The sequence below is a fragment of the Pinus tabuliformis genome, chromosome 9, assembly GCF_031772625.1.
Source record: "Pinus tabuliformis cultivar Carrire ecotype Pingquan chromosome 9, CPIR1, whole genome shotgun sequence".
Lineage (NCBI taxonomy): Eukaryota > Viridiplantae > Streptophyta > Pinopsida > Pinales > Pinaceae > Pinus > Pinus tabuliformis.
The window spans coordinates 837,142,678-837,161,363 of NC_142307.1; the positions used below are offsets into that span (position 1 = coordinate 837,142,678).

Genomic DNA, 18,686 nt, shown 5'->3' on the forward strand with positions numbered 1-18,686 from the left:
TGGACACCAACTCAACAAGTTCGATAGTAAAGAAGAAAGTACAGGAAAGTGCAAAGTTCAAGGAGAAGAAAGAAGGATTGCAAGTCAAAGTTTCTGGGTTATCTCTCTCTCTTTTATGCGAAGTTGCTGGGCTATTTGCTGGGTTGAAGTTCTAGATTTGGGTGGGTCGAAATTTTGGATTTGTTGGGTCGAAGTGCTGTTGCTGCAGGGTTGAAGATCTAGATCGAAGTTGCTGGAAGGAAGGGTTGACTTGGTGGTGGAGGAACTCTGTGTATAGGTTGAAGTGTCTTGGATTATCTCAACTACTGAAGGAAGAAGTTTGATTGGGTTTTCCCCTAGATAGGGGTTTTGCCTTGACTGAGTGCCTACATCTTGTGTCTCTTGTTATTGTGATCTTTATACACACATAATTTGGTAATTGCTTAATGAAAGATAATATAATAAAGAAGTAAAAGAAGCCAACATAATTCACAAGTAATTATCAAGAAAGAAAAATCAAACCCTAATTCTACTAGCACTGGTTTCTCAACAAATGCAAGATCTATGAAAACAATTGGATTCAGTAATACAATTGTGGTCAAAATTGTGATATTTAGTTATTTCAAATGTATTTTCGATTGCATAAATAGATTTCAACACCTTAAAAAAACTTAAAATCCTAAATATGCAACTTACACTACTCAAACTTATAATTTTAACAAATATATAACAGTAAAATTAATGGAAAAATATACAAAGAAAAACTCGAAAACACTAGCAAAACTTCTTCTCCTCCACTCAACTTATAATTTTATATATAATAGAGAGTTTCCATTAACAAGATAATCATTTCCTCCGAACCTTCATGAGCGATGCAATCATTTCCTTCGAAGAAAGCGATGGGTCCATGCATTACAAATTACAATTAAATGAATTGTTTTAGTAGATTTACAGTGATGGGCCATTCGAATATTTACACTCTTTAAAGCACAAACCGGGTAGTCGGTGATTTTCCCTCGCCATGACAAATTTACCCTGTTTAAAGCACAAGCCGGGTACTCGGTGATTTTCCCTCGCTCTGACAAATTAAGCTTAATATTGTCGGGTTTGTGACATTATTGAAACTTTTTCTCTTTGCAAAGACTGTATGCGGGGTACGTTGTTTTTACCAGTCATTTCAAATTTTCACAGAGAGCTGCATCTTTTAGCAGTTCCATTTAACTGATAGAATATTTTTGTACATCATCTTCCAAATATGCACGTTGTTTGGCCTTGCTTCTTCCAATTCCATGGTCCAAATTTGTGTTGATTGTGGTTGATGTTTTCGCCTGAAAATACTGTGAGCTTTTAATTGCTGTTAAATATTTCAAAGGACAGTCGATACATCGGTTTAAATGGTCAAGACTATATGATATCCCTCATATTGGAGTGCATCGAGGGTTGGGTTTAGGACGCGTTGCATTGCATGGCATTCTTTGGGATCAGGGGCTTTGTTTGGAAATCATAAGGCTCTTACAACTAGGTCAAAGTTGACTTGTTGCATCTCTTTTTCACAGCCCTATATGTTTGTTTTATAACTCAAATTTCATTCTCTACAAAAGGCTGCTATTATATTGATTGATTTTAAAATACAATCCAGTGGCAGCAAGAATATGGCTATCTTATATACTATATACACAGGCCAATAGTTTGAGTCATCATTTAGTTCGTGAAGCCAGATGATTATGAATTTTGGGGTCTCTTCTAGGCCGAGTAAAAACAGGGAAGCGGCGATAATTCTAGAGAAGAGTCGAAACATGTAATCTTTTGTTGTTGGAATGTAATATGTTATATTGTGAATATTGTGACTGAATTTTGGACCCAAGTGAGAAACGTGATAGTGTGTGAGAGATTGGGAATAGGATTTTGTTAATGCCCATGAGACTAAGTAGTCTATGGGACTGAGATTACATCATCAAATTGTCGAAGTTTTGGAAAGTGAATGTCTAGCTATAGGTAAAGGAGAATACAATCCAAGCAAAAGAAAACAGAAACAGAAGCATGATAGGGAATACATATATGTGGGGCGAAGAAGCCTGATTTTCCATTCCTCTCTGCAGGTGTAGTAATCTGTATGCACATTATGGGGATGCTAGCCACTCTCGGGTGATTGTTCCTGCGGTTCATCGTCTGAGTGGCCCGTCTCCTAATGATCTCCCACTGGTTGGTCTGAAATAACTCTATCCAACTGATTTCCTCCAGTACTGCTATTCTCTTGACGAGGTTGTAGCCATTACAACCAACGATGAAATACAACTCTGCTTCGATCTCCTCCAATTCACATATCTGGAATGCCTTGTGTTCCCAATATTCTTCAGGCACCTTGCATCTCCCTGTTTTGCAGCTCAACCTGTACGAGTTCGTTCTTATCTGTGCCAGAGTTTGCTTATCCTTTCAAGGCATGCTAACTAACATGTATTCTTGGATCTTTATTTCACATCTGTGGTTGAACTGTTTGAGATAATATGGTTGTTTTCTTTGGGTTCTACTCTTCCAAGTTCCCATTTTAAAGCTGTACTGAAGGTGTCCTCTTAGTTCTTTTCTATCTCTGGGACAGTCCCTTTCTGTGTCCCAGTCCTCCAACCATTTTCTGCACTGCAATTGTCATGTTTCCATTCTACTTTCTAGTGTTTCTTTTCTAAACTGTGCAGGTATCCCGCCTTCCATTTTTGTTACCCTTTGCCAGTGTAGGATTAATTTTCTTTGTGTTTTTATTTAGAGTGGATAGAGTCCTATTTCTGCTATAATGATTTCATATGGAATCAAGGTCTTTATTCTTAGAAAGGACATTGCTATATGCTATGGACTCTTTCCAATTGCAGCCAACTAGACTTGGAGATACTACACCCCCATATTTCACACTCATACAAAAATACTGGTGCGACTAGTGATTGAACGAGCCGATGATCTTCCGGCCTCATATTTCTGTTGTCCTGCACCTGTTCTATAATAGGAACGTTGCTTTCCACCCCCCTTGAACCCTTTTCCTTGTACATTGCTCCCAATTCAGCTTTTCTGTAGCACTTGTAATGGTGTCTTCTTGAATGTGACTCGAGGGTTGTTTATCTTCTTTCGCAGTGAAAATATGATCATCTTTTCTTATTGACAATAACTTCATCTCTACCCCATTAAAAAATGTTTGTAGCACTGTTAAATGCTCTTGTACACTGTGAAGAGTCCTCACTGCCCAGATGAAATCATCTGTGTACCCCCCCTTCTCTTGTATATTCAGTACTCCAAATGGTCTATGTATAGCCTGAAGAATGTGGTTGAGAGTGGACACCCTTGTTTTCTTTTTATGTCTCTGTAGTGGCTCTCTGACAATCCTTTATGTGTTCTTATTCTAGTCTTAACTTATTCATATAACCTGTGGATGGCCAATCCCCATTCCACCATTACACCAAGCTCTACAAATCTTTCCCAGAGTTTCTGTTGTGGAACTGGCTTATGGAAGTCTACAACACAACACCATAGGTCTTCTTCCTTGTCTTACCAAGTATTTTCAACCATGTGTCTCAATGTCAAGCAGTGGTCAATGGTTGAATGTTTTGGCCTGAAACCTGCTTGCCTCTTTGATATTTTTACCATTTTGTTCCACCCATTTGCTGCATTTTCATTTCATGTTACTTCATATCAGTGTTGCAAATATTGAGCTGATCATTAGTGTCCTGTTGTTGCCAGGGCTATTTTCTCTCTTCCTTTATAGATTGGGAGGATAAGGTTCATTTCCCATCTCTTCGGAAACCCTTCCAGAACCATTTGATTTAGTGCCTCTACTACATGTTTGCTGAGATGATCTTTGCTCCACTTGGGGTGGTCCACTTGCAGCCCATTTATGTCTTTTGCCTTCCCTTGTGCTAAGCGTTGGGTTCTCACGATGACATCATGTGTTGTGAAAATATCCCTTTCTGCTATAATTTCTGGGGGTTTCTTCCTTGCTGCTATGTTTTCATATAAAGTTCTCACATGTTGTAATCACTGTTCATCCAAGATGTCATTCTCTTGACTCAATTTCCTTACCTGGTGCTCCTCCAAAGGGATTTCCTGTTCTTTCTGGCCATTACTAATGTTTCCTCCTGTTTCTTTCCTTTTGTATCCTTGCTGTCTGTTTCTCTTCCTCGAGAGTTTTCTTTGATGGGTCCCTTCTGTAATTTTTCCTTGCCTCTTTACGTGTGTCATTGTACCAGGGATTTAGTGGGAACTTATTTACTTTCCCAATACCCCTTCTTTTCCCTTGCGTTTTGCATTGCTCTAGACTGTCCTCAATTATTTGCTTTAGCACCATTCATTTTTCTTCTCCAAGCTACGTGTTGTGCATAAAATGTTGTCCACTACACTGGCTGTTATGTGTGAAGTATGTGCCCCCCCTGAGTCCTTCCACCTGTCCATCCCATTGCCGATAACTAAATTTTGTGTGTTGCATATGTTAATTAGGTCCTCTCCAATGTGAGTAACTTCTTTATCTCCATCTACTAATCTTCTTTTCTATGTTTCTTCATCTTCTTTAAGCCACAGGTGGTGTTCGTTTCCTATATGGCAAGCTATCTGTAGATTTCCTGTTTTTCCATTGAAGTCCTCGTTCCCTTTCTTCTTGCAATCCGTGTTGTCTTCCATAATATGTGTGAAATTTCCTTGAATGCACCGATTGGAAATTATTCTCCTAGCTGAATACAATTTATTTGTTTATGGCAAATAACAAATAACTCACTGATGCATTCTTCACAAATAAAATATGCTGAAGTAAAATAAGGAACTGAGAAATAGATGCACACACATAAAAAACTAACACTAGTATTTTTGGACAAATTGTCCATGGAAAAACCTCGAAGGGAAAACTGGTGTAGCAGATGAGGGTTTATTTCATTATGCAACAACTATGGAGAATTACAATTGCTGGCCTTCCTCGCTCAGCTACAACAATTTTATCTCATTAGAAAATATTGGGAGAACCCTTCTCCCTCTTAACAATTCAATCTGGCCTCTCCTTGGCCACTCGCACTCTCCCTGGCACTCGAACCACTGGGCAGAAATGCACACTGTAGCCTCTTAGACTTTCGCACTGCCCCGGAAACACCTCTTGCCAAGTCGTCCTGCTTGTCTTTACCTCTGGAATAAATTCGCTAGGCCTCCCGAGACTTGATCCAGGCACTAGCAATTGAATCGATCCCTCTCCTGGCAAACTAGGCAACTCACGCTGCAAAATTCGGCCTTCCTTCCGTGGCGTTGGAAAATGGAAAACCACTTGAGAATTTCTCTGGAAATTCTCCCTGCTACAATCCCTTGCTACTCTCCTTGCTTGGCTCAAATTCCTCCCTCGCTGAATACTGCGCATTGGAAAATTCGCACTCCCTTGCTCCCTTGCTCCTTTGCTTCACAACTGTGTCTATCTCCATCCCATCGACTTGCTCTGATAATCTCTAGCTGGAGCATCAACGACCAAGATCTAATTGTGTTCGATGGCTCAGATCATCTTAGACTTCATCAAGTCACTTTCTCGAAGACTCTAGAGCAAAAGTCGATTTCCCCAATTAATACCCATTAATTAATCAATTTTCCTAAGTTAGACTTAGGAACTTTTTAATTATTGATCAATTAATTTAACTGAGAGGTTTCTATCTTTTTTGGGTTTTGGAGATCTCGTGTTTCTTAGCCTCTCTGACACCTTAGAGACTAGAACACCTGTCCGATGCTACCCCAAATCCATAAACTAACACTATACCCATATGTTCTCCACTATACCCATATGTTCTCTAAAATAGACGAACCTAGCTCTCCCTAGAGCTTTCGTGAGTATATCTACGACCTGCTACTTTGTGGGAACATGCTGTAGCTGGATTGCTCAATGCTGCACACAATCTTTGATGAAATGGTATCATATGTCTATATGTTTCGACCTATCATGAAACACTAGATTCTCAGAGAGCCTGATGCAACTTTGATTATCACAGTAGATACTGGTCGCCTCCATCTTCTAACTGAACAAACTCACTAGATATCTTCGCATGTGGCCATGCTAGCTGCCATGTACTTTGCTTCTGCAGAGCTCAGTGCTACAGACTTTTGCTTCCTGCTACACCAAGAGACAATGCCTGATCCAACGCTAAATCAATGCCTTGATGTACTCTTCCGATCCAATGAACTGCTTGCCCAATCTGCATTTGTGAAACCACATAACCTAACACCATCAACTAGAGTATACCTCAACCCATACTAGGCTGTGCCACGCAGATACCTCAAAATATGCCTTGCTGTTGTCCAATGCACTCTCTTAGGTCCCACCATAAACTAACTGAGAGTGTTGACCGCGAAGCAGATATCTGGCCTGGTGTTGACCAGATACATGAGGGAACCAATGAGCTGTCTATACAAGGTTGGGTCAACGTCCTCGTCCTCTGATGCATCGATCTTCCTCTAGTTCGTAATTGTAATGACCCACCTATAGCTATAAATAAAATACAAGTATTAGCATACATACGAGACCTCCATACGATAGCTACGTATGCATGGACCCGTATGTAACGCACTATATATATGATAAACCCTCAAACGAACAGAAAATGTTAGTTTTAATGTTAAATTTTAATTTGTAAATTAAAATTTATGAAATTAATAAAATTAATTAATTAAAATTATAAATTAAATAAATTAAATTAATTCATTAAAGTAATAAATAAACTTTATCAAATCAAATTACATATTCGAATAAAATCACCAAATCAAATAAGATTTTGTTTTATAAAATTAACACGTATCAAAATTAGGACACGGAGATGGAGGGAGGCGGTGAACGGAGACTTAAAAGAAGGAAGGTTATCTTGAGAGAAGGGGTGAAAAAGAATGATCAGGGGGCGGTTGGAGGAAGTACAGTTGAGAGGAGGAAAATTTGTAACACGAAGTTATCGACAGTAAGGACTGAGCCTTGTTTGTTCTGAAGTTTTTGGGCACGGGGGAACAAATTGCAGCAATTGAGAAGCATTCTGGACTGAGTACCTAGGTTGTACTTAGTTTGGCTGGGAGGTTATGGTCTTTTGGTAACGGGAGCGAGAGCTGGAGCAATTCTGAAGCCTCTTCATCCGCAGGAATTCAGGTAGGTACTTCTCATCAAATCAATTAATTTGATATATGAATTTTGGTTAAATTTTAAAGCAGGTTCATGAAGAGTTCATATTCTGTTTAGGCTAAATATCTGGTTAAGTTTTTTTTTAAGCATTATGTTGAAATTTGGTACCGGAGGACAGGTGGTTCCCTTAGGCTTTGATCTTTGGCCTAGGGAAAAGTGTCCAAAAGAATTTAATTTTTCTCCTAAAGTGACTTTATAATTTTATAAAGTTAAATCTAATTTAAAAGTGACTTTAAGTGATAAAGTTATTAAGTCTAATTTTAAAGTGACTTTTATAAAGTCAATGAAAAATTAGAAAAGAAAAGTGACTTTGGAAATAATTGACTAAGTGGGTCTTTATTAAAGTGGGGTGAATTAAAAAATAGAAAGTGAGATTTAAATGAGCATTTAATCTCAACCATTGATCTAAATCTATTTCAGCCATTGGATTTAGAGATCACCCAAAAGTCACTTGGATCACCCAAAAGTCACTTGGAGTTATATTAAAGGAGGAAAAGGAAGAAAAGGTCATTCATTCTTTCATGAGCAGATTGGGAGAAGGAGAGCAAGAGAGATTTCTGAGCAGGGAGGAGAAGGAGACAGCAGCTTGGCACACATTCCAAGGCAGCAGTTGAGCAGATTTGTACAGCTGATTCAGCACATAGTGAAAGGCAGATTTTTGCACAAAAATCGAGGAGCAGTTTGCTGATTTTTCTGCACACAAAACGGAGGCCGTACAACATTTATTGCTGTAATTTCCAGATTGCTGTGAGGCACGGGAAAGGAGATAAGTTGTAAATTTGCTTGCTGATTTTTTGCTGAATAATTCTCACTGTAAAAAGGCAATTTTCAGAAATAAAGAAGAGCTCTCAAACTGGTTTTCCCCAAGAGTTGTAGGGGGTTTTTCCAGGGTCAAGTTGACCAAAAATATCAGTGTTTTAATGTGTTTTAATGGCTGTTTTTGATTGCTGATTTTTAATTCTGCAATTTCCAGCATTCTGAAAAATTTCGAGAATTTGTGTTTTCAGCAATATTTATTTTTTTCAGTCTGTTAAATGTATGGTTATGGGAATGGGCATTTAACTACATGGGAGAAATAAGGAGAAACTGAAAACCGGGGTGGGAAAACAGAAATTTCTACATGGTATCAGAGCTTGAGTGTTGAAGGGCAGTTTGGGACAACAAAAGGAAAAATTACAGTTGCTGATTTTTCACTCAGAAAATTCCAGCAAGCTGATTTTTTTATAAACAACAGTTTTATCTTTACTACAACAGTGCTATTTTTCAGTTTTAGGACAACAGGATGTCATTGGGATTGAGGGTGGAGGATAGGTTGGATGGGCATATAAATTACAGCGTTTGGAAGGAGAGAATGCAGAGTATCTTTGAGGAGGCAGAAGTCTGGGATATCATGGTGCATACCGCACAGAACCCTGTTGTTGTGCCCACTGATGTTACTCAGTTGGCTGAGTATAAAAAGAAGAACAATAAGGGTAAGAGGTTGATTCTAGACGGAATCAAAGACCATTGCATTCCTCATGTGAGAGGAAAGAGCAATGCCCATGAGATGTGGACAGCATTGTCCAATCTCTACCAGAGTACCAATGAGAACCGGAAGATGGTCCTGAAGGAGAAGCTGAAGAACATTAAGATGGGGAATGATAGTGCAACTGGATATCTCACAAAGATTACCAATGTGAGAGATGAGTTGGCAGCGATTGGAGAGGCCATTCCACCCACTGAGTTGGTGCGGATTGCAGTGAATGGCCTCTCCCGTTCATGGTTGAACTTTGCTGATGGGGTTTGTGCACGTGAGACCCTTCCCACATGGGAGAGGTTTTGGGATGATTGCATTCAGACAGAGATCAGGAAAGGTCAGCTTGGGGCAGCCAAGCCAGTTGAGCAGGATGAGGATGTAGCACTGGTGGCAGGAGGCAAGAAAGGCAAAGGGAAGAAGCAGGCTTCCACAAGCAGTGGTGGGGGCAAAGGCAAAGGTAAAGGTAAACAGGGGAACACACAGAAGGACTATTCCAAGGTGAAGTGTTGGAATTGTCAAAAGATGGGACACTATGCAGTTGTGTGTCCGGAGAAGAAGAAGAAGAAGGGGAAGAACCAGGACGTGGCAGCTTCAGCAGAGATTGAGGACTTTGCTGGTCGTTTTGATCGAGAGTTTGTGTTCACTACGTGTGAGTCCTCTAGTGCAGGATCACCTGCTACACAGGTTCAGAGGGAGCATGCTTTTCCCTCGATTAGCAGAGCATCTTCAGATATCTGGTATGTGGACAGTGGGGCTTCACGTCACATGACAGGAGTCCGTGAGTACTTCTCAGAGCTTTCAGAGAGTGGCACTGATATCGAGGTAGTACTCGGTGATGACAGAGTTGTTAGAGCAGTCGGGGTGGGGACAGTGACATTTCAGAGGGAGTCCAAACCTCCCTTGAAGGTGTCAGAGGTTCTTTATGTGCCAGGGATGAGGAAGAACCACATATCCGTCTCAGCTTTGGAGGACAGAGGATATGAGGTACTGTTCAGGGGAGGACAGGTGTTGATGTATCCCAGGGGCACTCCAGCTGATTCAGCTAGAGTGATAGGTGTACGCCATGCAAAGGTGTAAAAGTTTGCATTTCAGCCCCTTTTGGCATTGAGCAGTAGTACCGACAACGGAGCTAGCAGTTCTGAGCTGTGTGAGATTTGGCACCGCAGGATGGGACATATGTATCATGGAGCCTTGAGGACATTGCGGGAGATCACTACAGGTGTGCCAGATTTCAGTACTGATCACTTTGATACTTGCAGAGGTTGTGCGATGGGCAAGTTTGCCAAATCCCCTTTTCCCAGCAGTGACAGCAGAGCGACGGGGATACTTGATTTGATTCATTCCGATGTGAGCGGTCGGATGTCTCATGTTTCCTTGAGTGGATATGAGTACTATGTGTTATTCATTGATGATCACTCCAGGAGGACTTGGATTTATTTTTTGAAGACCAAGAGTGAGGTCTTCAAGCGGTTTTAGGAGTTCAGAGCTCTTGTGGAGACTCAGACAGGTCGAAAGATCAAGTCCTTGAGGTCGGACAATGGAGGAGAGTACACCCTTGGAGAGTTTGTTGACTATTGTGCGGAGGCAGGCATTAGGAGGGAGTTCACTGTTCCTTACAACCCCCAGCAGAACGGGGTTGCGGAGAGGAAGAACAGATCCATCATAGGGGCTGCCAAAGCCATGTTACATGATCAGGGGTTGCCATTGTTCTTGTGGGCAGAAGCTTGCAACACAGCTGTTTACTTGCAGAACAGGAGTTCGCATCGTGCCTTGGGGCACATGACTCCAGAGGAGGCTTTCTCTGGAAAGAAGCCTGATCTTGGTCATCTTCATATCTTTGGATGCATTACATACTCCTATATACCCAAGGAGAAGAGGACCAAACTAGAGCCCACCGCAGAGAAGGGTATCTTTGTGGGCTACAGTGAGACCTCAAAGGCCTTTCGGATTTACATCCCTGCATAGAGGAGAGTTGTTGTCAGACGGGATGTGAAGTTCGAGGAGGACAGGGCCTTTAGGAGGTCACGGGAGTTAGATTATCTGGATCAGCCAGACCCTCAGCAGCAGTTGAGTCAGTCACAGGGATCCAGTGGGCAGGGATCAGGAGGATCCGGAGGTACATCCATGAGGATGTCAGGTCCATCAGTGAGCAGTGGCTCGCCGAGCTAGAGGGGTGGTGCTCCGGGCAGCATGCAGAGCAGTTCACTAGGGAGTCCACTGATGGACAGTTCACACGGTACCTCAGCTTCTACAGGTTCAGGTGCAGGCAGGAGGACAGCAGACAGACAGTCAGGAGTTCAGGCTACTGATGATGATGAGGAGGAGGAGTTTCATTCTCCGGTGGGAGAAATGCGCTCAGGGAAGAGGAAGCCCAAGTGGCTTCAGGACACCTTGAGAGATGCCACATCTGTTGCTGAGCCGAAGAGGCCGGTCAGAGAGAGTAGACCACCTGAGAGGTTTTGTAGCTATATGGCGATGGTTACCAGCATCCTTGACTCTGAGCCTTCTAGCTATGAGGAGGTAGCTAGCCAGCAGGTCTGGAGAGAGGCCATGCAGGAGGAGTATTCTTCTATCATGAAGAATGATGTTTGGGAGGTGGTACCGAGGCCTGAGGGCAAATCCGTGGTTACTTCCAGACGGCTTTACAAGGTAAAGCATGCTGCAGATGGCAGCATTGAGAAATTCAAAGCGAGGTTTGTGGCTAGAGGGTTCTCCCAGGTAGAGGGAGTTGATTATGAGGAGACCTTCGCTCCCGTGGCTCGATATACTTCGATCCGCTCCATTATATCGATAGCAGCAGAGATGGGTTGGAAGATCCACCAGATGGATGTGAAGACCGCATTTCTCAATGGCTCCATACAGGAGGAGGTGTACATTGAACAGCCATAGGGCTTTGAGGTGCATGGGAAGGAGTCCCATGTGTGCAGACTGAAGAAGGCCCTTTATGGCCTGAAGCAAGCTCCCAGAGCTTGGTACTCCAGGATAGATACATACTTGCAGGGGATGGGTTTCACAAAGAGTGAGGCAAATCCGAACCTTTACTTTATTGTGATTGGTGAGGAGCCTCTCATTTTGGTGCTGTATGTGGATGACTTGATCATTACAGGTACAGAGAGACTCATAGAGCACTGCAAGAGAGATCTTGCGGCGGAGTTTGAGATGAAGGACATCGGCTTGATGCATTACTTTTTGGGTTTGGAGGTGTGGCAGGAGGAGGGGCATTTCTTCCTGGGGCAGGGGAAGTATATTGTGGACATCCTTAGCAGATTCCACATGGAGGATTGTAGACCCATGTCGACACCGATGATCACCAACTGGAAGAAGCTTCATGCTTCGGATTCCGAGTTGGTGGATCCCACATTGTACAGGCAGCTGATTGGTTCCTTGATGTATTTGGTCAACACTAGACCAGATATCTGTTTTGCAGTCAACATGATGAGTCAGTTTATGTGTGAGTCTAGGAAGGTTCACTGGGTGGCTGCAAAACACATTTTGCGGTACTTGCAGGGGACAGTGGATTATGGTCTGGACTACAGGCAGGGAGATGGAGTGAGATTGGCAGGATACACTAATTCTGATTGGGCAGGTTGTGCTTCTGATAGGTTGTTTTGGGTTGGGTTCAGCAGTAGTGTCATGGTTCAGCCGGAAGCAGCAGTCAGTAGCACTGAGTTCAGCGGAAGCAGAGTATATGGCAGCCAGTCTAGCTAGTTGTGAGGCTATCTGGCTTCGCAAGATGTTGTTTGGCTTATTTGGTCAGCCGTTGAGACCTTCAGTAATTTACTGTGATAATCAGAGTTGCATAAACTCACGGAGAATCCAGTATTTCATGACAGGTCAAAGCATATCGGGATCAAATATCATTTCATCAGAGACTATGTTCAGAAGGGAGTTGTGAAGCTTGAGTATATTTCCACTGATGAGCAGGTTGCAGATATCCTTACCAAAGCCTTACCACGGGGCAAGCATGTCTACTTCAGGGACAAGATGGGTGTGGTGAGGAACACCTTCCTCGGTAAGAGGGAGTGTTGAAATTTGGTACCGGAGGACAGGTGGTTTCCTTAGGCTTTGATCTTTGGCCTAGGGAAAAGTGTCCAAAAGAATTTAATTTTTCTCCTAAAGTGACTTTATAATTTTATAAAGTTAAATCTAATTTAAAAGTGACTTTAAGTGATAAAGTTATTAAGTCTAATTTTAAAGTGACTTTTATAAAGTCAATGAAAAATTAGAAAGGAAAAGTGACTTTGGAAATAAATGACTAAGTGGGTCTTTATTAAAGTGGGGTGAATTAAAAAATAGAAAGTGAGATTTAAATGAGCATTTAATCTCAACCATTGATCTAAATCTATTTCAGCCATTGGATTTTGAGATCACCCAAAAGTCACTTGAATCACCCAAAAGTCACTTGGAGTTATATTAAAGGAGGAAAAGGAAGAAAAGGTCATTCATTCTTTCATGAGCAGATTGGGAGAAGGAGAGCAAGAGAGCAAGAGAGATTTCTGAGCAGGGAGGAGAAGGAGACAGCAGCTTGGCACACATTCCAAGGCAGCAGTTGAGCAGATTTGTACAGCTGATTCAGCACATAGTGAAAGGCAGATTTTTGCACAAAAATCGAGGAGCAGTTTGTTGATTTTTCTGCACACAAAACGGAGGCCGTACAGCATTTATTGCTGTTCTGTTTGCTGTAATTTCCAGAGTGCTGTGAGGCACGGGAAAGGAGATAAGTTGTAAATTTGCTTGCTGGTTTTTTGCTGAATAATTCCCACTGTAAAAAGACAATTTTCAGAAATAAATAAGAGCTCTCAAACTGGTTTTCCCCAAGAGTTGTAGGGGGTTTTTCCAGGGTCAAGTTGACCAAAAATATCAGTGTTTTAATGTGTTTTAATGGCTGTTTTTGATTGCTGATTTTTAATTCTGCAATTTCCAGCATTCTGAAAAATTTCGAGAATTTGTGTTTTCAGCAATATTTATTTTTTTCAGTCTGTTAAATGTATGGTTATGGGAATGGGCATTTAACTACATGGGAAAAATAAGGAGAAACTGAAAACCGGGGTGGGAAAACAGAAATTTCTACACATTACAGTAATCATAGGTAGCCTATATCCTGAACCTCTTTAGAATCTTTATAGTGTATCTCCCTTGACTAAGGAAGATCTCCTTATCCCTCTGCCATACTTCCAGGCCTAGGATATAATGCATTAGTCCCAGATCCTTCATGTCAAACTCTGCTGCTAGGTTCTTCTTGCAGTCCTCTAGGAGCCTTAATTGTTAGTTTTTGTAGCATCGAATGTGTTCTATCTTTGAAATTTGGTGGAGAGGCTAGAATACACAAGATCTCCAAAACCCAGCAATCGTTTTTCGAAATTCCACCTAGAAGTGTCTCAATTTGATTATTAACCGATTTTTAAATATTTCCTAAGTCTAAACTTAGGGAATATGGTTAATTGTTAAAATTGGCAACTAGGGCCAAACTCCATGCGGGTCATCTTATTAATGGAAGCTGATATTTTTCTTGGATCCCTCTCATCGAGAGGTGTAGGATTGATCTAAAGATCATCCGATTTTGATAAGTATTCATGGAGATATGAATTTATTTGTGTTATGGGACAATTCGTCAAGGTCGGCCAGCAACCAAATAAACCCCACTTGTGTTCAACGTTTTAGTATAAATAGAGGTGGCCTTCAAGTCATTTCAACACACTTGGGATCTCTTCCTCTCTACTTGTCTTTGGGTTTTAGTAGGAGGAGAGATCCTAAGGGATAACGCTGCCCTAATCCAAAGGGAAGAAGCCGGAACTGCCGGGAAAAGTCGGAATTGTCGGAACTGCCAGGAACAATTGGAATTGTTGGGAAAGTTGACGCAGAGGGCAGAAGCCGGAATTGCTGGGAACTGCCGGGAATAGCCGGAACTGCCAGGAATAGCCGGAACTGTCGGGAACATCCGGAACTGCCGGGAACATCCGGAATTGTTGAAACTGTCGGAACTACTGGAATAGGCGGGAAAGCTGATGCAGAGGGCAGAAGCTGGAACTGCCGGAACTGCTGGAAATAGCCGGAATTTGCTGGAACTATCGGGAACAGTCGGAATTTGCTGGAACTGCCGGGAACAGCGGGAATTTGTCGGAACTGCCGGAACAGCCGGAACTGCCGGAATTGCCAGGAATTGCCGGAACAGCCAGAGCATCTGTCTCCGAAGGAGAGCAGCATGCAAGGGACAACTAACTAACATTGGGACAGTTGTATGGTACTTAGCAGCAAATACACCAAGCATGCAATGTTACAGCTAACATGCAAGGGACATCTAGCATGCAACAACAAGCATGCAAGGGACAACAAGCAAGCTAGGGACAACAAGCAAGCAAGATGCAGCCAACACATAGGTTAGTATGGCAACATGGTGCAACAATGGCACATAATGCACTACAGTGATGGGTACAGTCATGATGAATGAAGCATGATGAGATGCAACATAGTGATGATGGGTGCAACATGGTGCAGCACAGTGAGGTGTAGCATGATGACGAAATGCAACACAACGATAGGTGAAGGAGTCACCTTGGAGAATCAGTTGAAGCAACATGTCTTCAACTGATCTCATGTATCATCTTTTTAGAGATGATTTATGCTCTTATCTAGATAAGTCAAAGTGTTGACTTCCGTTGTAAACGTACTATCTCTCTCTCTGCTGAACTATTGAAGAACATATAAGAAGAATTGATCAAGGGTTTCCCCACATTGGGGTTTGTCCCTGGCTAGCGCCACATCTTGTGTCCTCTTGTCTTGGCTTGTCTTCTGCAATTTATGTTTATGTTCTACCTGCAGTTTACTTTAATGCTGATGTGATTGCTAATCTGGAAAAGATATTGAGCTAACTGTGAAAATTGAAATAAATTGCTCTAAGCATAGAACATACCTAAAATTTAACATTAATTAATCAGTATTAGTTGAGATAAGGTGAGAATCATCTAGAAATTCACACGAATTGATCCATAGATGATGGATTATAAGAAGATATCAATGTGGTGATGGAGAAACACTTGAGCAGTTCGATTTCCCGAGTAGCAGCAGTCAGTTGTCGGAGAGAGCCAGAGATCGAAGCAGTGAGTGGGGCAGCAGGGACAGTGATCCAGAGGAAGATTTCTAGGTCCGGAGAGACAGTAGCAAGAGGGTTGAGTTATCCCGGTGAGGCAACGCAGAGCATTGCGCAGTAGGTTCAGAGAGGGAAGTTCGATTTGCTGGAGAGAAAATCGTTCTTAGTTCCAGAGTCCAGACAAAGGTTCTAGAAGGCCAAAGAGACGATTTCCTCACCAGTTGGAGGCAAAACAACTTCATCAAAGACTGGTTGGAGGCTTGACATCAAGTAGAATGCACAAAGCAACGCAGAGGTTGACGCAAAGGGTCAGAGGGCAGAGTTTCTGAAGGCAGGTTGTGCCGGGATTGTTAGTGGAAGAAGGGTAAATTCCCTTCAATAATTTGCCGAAAATTTCTTACTGTGGATTGCCAGTTTCAGCAACCAGATTGTACTCAGATTTTCACTTTTGCATAATAATAAAAACCCTCACTGCCTCATCGGTTTTCCCAAGTTGAGTTTATTCGGGGACATTTGTTCAAAAATAATTGTCTCATATTTATGTGTGTGTGCTAACATTTCTCAGTTTCCAGTGCATTATTTTTCTGCAGTATTTTATTTGTGAAGGTTGCAATGTGTTTATTTCGATATATGCTGTAGCAGATAAATTGTTAAATTAATTAACAATTAGGAGAAATAATACTGGTTGTTGCAATAGGATTCCATATTGGAATTTTCACACTGATGATCCTGTCAGAAAGAGGTCATCCACATACAACACTAGGATGAGTGGCTCACCCTCTACCATCAGATAGTAAAGGTTGTGATCTGCATCACTCTTGACAAATCCCATACGCTGCAAGTAGTTGTCTATCCAACCATGCCATGCCCTAGGAGCTTGTTTGAGCTCGCATAATTCTCTCTTAAGACTGCACATGTGTGCCCCTCTCATGTGTTTTGAATCCCTCTGGCTGTTCGATGTATACCTCCCTCTCTATCACGTTGTTCAAGAATACTATCTTTAAGTCCATTTGGTGAATGTGCCATCCTATCTGTGCTGTTAGGGATTTAATGGACTGGATGGAAGTTAATCTGGCAACTGGGGCGAAGGTCTCCTCATAATCTATGCCTTCCTTTTACGCATACCCCGTTGCTATGAACCTAGCCTTGTACTTCTCCACGCTGTCGTTTGTAGTGTACTTGATCTTATAGATCCATCAAGAGCCCACAATTGACCTATCCACAGGTCTTGGCACTACTTGTTAGTTTTTATAGCATCAGATGTGTTCTAGCCACGAAATTTTGTGGAGAGGATAGAATACACGAGATCTCCAAAACCCATAAATCGTTTCTGGAAATTCCGCGTAGAAATGACTTAATTAGATTATTAGTCAGTTTTTAAATATTTCGTAAGTCTAAACTTAGGGAATATGACTAATTAATCAAAATTAATTAAGTTACGCTGCAAATGTTCTAGAAACTCACATAGATCGACCTCAAATTAATCCTAGCCATCGTTTAAGATCTAATCTTGGCTGTTGAAGTCTCAATAGAGGATTATAAGAAGAAGTCGATGGGGCTTGGAGAAATCACTTGAGCAGTTCGATTTCATGAGCAGATCGATTTCCTGAGTAGCAACATTCAGTTGCCGGAGAGAGAGCCAGAGAAATCGAAGCAGTGAGAGAGGGGCAGGGGCAGTGAAGTCGGAGGAAGATTTCCAGATCCGGTGAGTGCATTTGTAGAGAGTTAGAGAAGTCATAGTGAGGTTGACGCAGAGCAACGCAGTAGCCTCTAGAGGCAAAGTCGAATTGCTGGGGAGAAACAAAATTTCAGTGCCAGAAGTTGGGCAGAGGTTCCAGAGGCCAGGAGAGATGTTTTCCTAGACAGCAGTTGGTTAGACAGATTGAGGAGAAGTTGTTCCAAGTTGAGAGCAGCAACAACTGTGCTAGGGTGACGCAATGACTGCGCAGAGGCAGTTTGGACGACTCAATTTGAGCTGAGGTCAGAGCCTGGATTTGCCTGTGGAGTGAGGAATTTCTCCTCCCTAGATTTTCTTGCCAGTATTTCTCTGTACGATTGCCAGTTTCGGCATCTAGTTGTACTTAGATTATTTCATTGTTGCATAATAATAAAACCCTCAGCTGCTGCATCGGTTTTCCCAAGTTGGGTTTTTCCGGGGACATTGGTCCAAAAATAACTATCATTTTATGTGTGTGTGTGCTAGTATTTCTTCCGTAGTTTATTTGTGTAGGTTGCAGTGTGATTGATTCTGTATTTGTTGTAGCACACAGTAAATAAATTGTTAAAAATTAATTTAACAATTAGGAGAATTATTTCTAGTTGCTGCAATAGGATTCGGGTCATCAAATTTTCACATGGTATCAGAGGACAGATGAGCAACCAGAGTGCTCAGTAGCGAAGAAGGAGTTTCACTATTCATTGAGATTCAACAGTTCGAAACCCCAGAGGTAGCACAGTGACCTTGGCCAAGAAGACGAATTCTCGAGGAGAAATCAATTTTTCTGAGAGAGGGACAGAAAAATTCGATCTCTCCAGATCAAGGGTTTGCAGAGGCAGAGGGAGCAACCAATATTTTTCGCAAAGCAGATCTCTAGCTGGACGCAGCAGTTGCTAGAGCAGAACTAGCGTTGGGAAGAAGAAGAGCACACACTGAGAGGGAAAATTTTCCTCAGGGAACTTCTAGTCTCAAGAAGTTCAAATTCCCTTGCAGAGTAGCAGCAGTGGCCGAGTAGCAGCAACGACCAAGTAGCAGCAGCGATAGAGTAACAATAGCGACCGAGTAATAACAGCTGAGCGACGACCAAGTAGCAGTGGCTGAGCAGAAAGGGAAGAGGATATTTTCGACATCATCTGAGATGACCATTGTCGGACTACAAGATCAGGTCAGGTTGGACGGTGCTTCCAACTATGTCACATGGAAGGCAAGGATGTCCTTCCTTCTGGAT

General features: G+C 42.0%; 1 protein-coding gene across 7 annotated transcripts in view; it reads left to right on the top strand.

The window, feature by feature from the left end:
- Positions 1-846: 846 nt before the first annotated feature.
- LOC149151393 (uncharacterized) overlaps positions 847-18,686 on the top strand; it is a 344,366-nt gene continuing 326,526 nt past the window's right edge. The window contains exon 1 of one of the 7 annotated variants that reach the window (XM_089439365.1): positions 847-1,133. The gene's annotated coding sequence lies outside the window, so the exon portion shown is untranslated. The remainder of the gene's footprint in view (positions 1,134-18,686) is intronic. The other 6 variants (XM_089439364.1, XM_089439362.1, XM_089439363.1 and 3 more) reach the window with 6 other exon arrangements.